Below are 2,469 nucleotides of genomic sequence, written 5' to 3'. Positions count from 1 at the left end.
TTGCTGACAATGAAGAGTTCTACAGTTTATTTAAAACAAAGTTTTAAATCTACAGCACTTAACTAAGGAAACAATAACCCAAGCTTCTCATGCCAGCCGACTCCCCTTCTCCACAGCTAAGAATGGCAGCAGAATGCTAGGTCACTATGTACAAAACAAGACACCCTGACGTTTACACGAATGCCACCGCAGAGTCAACGGGTCCAGCTTCTCAGTGCATGCCCTCAGACCCGGCCCCTCCAATGGGGGCCCTATCCATAACCTCTACCAAGCCAGGAGTATGGTGAGTTTCACGGTTGTTCTGTTCTCTTTACAGACCAGAGATACGTACAGTTGATAACTCAGGATTTCTAGCCAATAACCATATAGTTAACACTACCTTACAAATTCATGGAAACAAAAAATGTCAGGAACATCTTTAAATGCCTTGTCACACCAATAGCAAAGTGCACAGAGTGAGGAGAACACGAGAGTGCCTTTTCATTTTAAAAATGTTTGGAAATATGTACAACTTTGATACAGTTTCAGGGTGCTTTGGACACCCATGGCCACTTCATATAAACCACTGATAATTTCTAGAGCACTTTGAGAGACAACATGATCATGATCGAATTCTGCAATTAAATCTAATGAGGGCAATAGACACGCCTCAAAGCTGTGATAATGGCGCTCCCCAACGCTAAGGTATTCACAAGGAGACAGAGTAACAGTTTATTTTTATTCCTCTTCCACCTCCTCTTCCTCCTCCTAGTCTTCTTCATCTTCTTCTTCCACCTTTTTCCAGAAAACTTTGGCAGGACCCATTGCGCCATCAAACTTGCCTTTAGACTTATAGTCGGCAACATCCTTCTCATACTTCAGCTTCGTGGCCTTGGTGTTGTAAGGCTGCTTCTCGCTGTCACTTTTGTTGTTCCACATCTCACCCAGCTTTTTTGCCACATCTCCAATAGAGATGCCAGGGTTGTTGGATCTGATCTTCGGGCAAAATTCTGAACAGAACAGGAAGAATCCAGATGGTGGCCTTTTGGGGGCATTAGGGTCCCTTTTCTTCTTGCCTCCCTTAGCTGGTCCATAATCCTTCATTTCCCGATCATAGTGTACTTTATTCACCTTTGCCATTTCATCAAATTTCGACTTCTCTTTCCCAGACATTGTCTTCCACCTCTCGGAGCCCTTCTTAGAAAATTCAGCAAATTTGACAGGGACCTCCGGGTTTTTCTTCTTATGTTTTTCTCTGCAGGTCTGCACAAAGAAGGTATAAGCAGACATCTTGCCCTTTGGTTTCTTGGGGTCACCTTTAGCCATTCTGACTGTATTGTTCACTAGTCTCACAGCTTGCTTTCTCACTTTCCCTATTTCTCTGTCTCTCTCACTCTTGGTCTCACTCTGTTCCTCTCTGGTCAAATTAAAATAAGTAAATAAATAAATAAAGTTCAATAAAATAAGTCTTAAATGAAAAAGAGTCTGATCTTATGTTCCTTATAAAAGGTTCCAGCAAAGTCAACTAAATCAATGAGTATTCTTATGGGCCACTGTGAAAATAACTGACCAAACTGAGAAGAAACTTTTTTTTCCAAATAAATTAGTTTATGCCTCTCTTTACTAAAAGGGGGAATTGAGACAGAAAAAACCTTTCAGAAGAAAATTATAGTGCACTTGTTACTAGTTTTTAGCTTTCTCCTTATCTGTTTTTTGACTTTTTAGTTATCAACCTACTATTTGAACATAATCCTAACCTTGTTCCTGGATTTAAGTCTTAAGCAAATTTTTTTAACACTTTTTGATTTTGACTGATTAAAGCTAAAACTCCTTTTCTTGAAATGAAAACATACATAAAATACAAACAAAAATAAATAAATAAAATACCTACTCAATGACTGTAGTAAGCTATATAGCCTCAGCTATGTGCTACTGTATAGTATGTTTATTCTACTCACTGAGTTTTATGCCTAAAGTCAGACATGTGTTCATAGCTATGTTTATATCAACTGTACTTACTACTGAAAATATGTAATTTAATTGAGATCTTTTGTGAATAAATAAAATGTGAAGAAGATTAGGAGAAAAAAACAAGAAAAGGGTATAAGAGTGTGTAATACAATTATGATATGAGAAATGTTATGAATATATTAAATATAAAAAATACAAATATAAAAAGGATATTATAAAGTATATTTATGCATATTATATAAAAATTGTAACATGAGAAAGTGTTGTAAATATAATAATAAAACAGATCACAAAAAAATAATGAAAAAAGAAAATATAGCACTTATAAATATCTATGCACTCAACTTGGAAGTACCCAAATACATGAAAAAATATTGCTAGATCTAAAGGTAGAGATAGATGGCAACACACTAATTGTTGGGGATCTCAATACCCCACTATCTCCTTTGGACAGACAATCTAGACAAAAAAAAAAAAAAAAGCAAATGAAACCATAAGTGAAATGGACTTGACAGACAT

General features: G+C 36.4%; 1 pseudogene; it reads right to left on the bottom strand.

The window, feature by feature from the left end:
• Positions 1–677: 677 nt before the first annotated feature.
• Positions 678–1,305, bottom strand: LOC102483758 (high mobility group protein B3 pseudogene; annotated as a pseudogene).
• Between the last annotated feature and the right edge of the window lie 1,164 nt (positions 1,306–2,469).

This window comes from Tupaia chinensis, unplaced genomic scaffold, assembly GCF_000334495.1.
Source record: "Tupaia chinensis unplaced genomic scaffold, TupChi_1.0 Scaffold143704_1, whole genome shotgun sequence".
In the NCBI taxonomy this organism is placed as follows: Eukaryota; Metazoa; Chordata; class Mammalia; order Scandentia; family Tupaiidae; genus Tupaia; species Tupaia belangeri.
The sequence above is the reverse complement of the archived record's forward strand: the minus strand, read 5'-3'. Positions and strand labels throughout refer to the sequence as shown.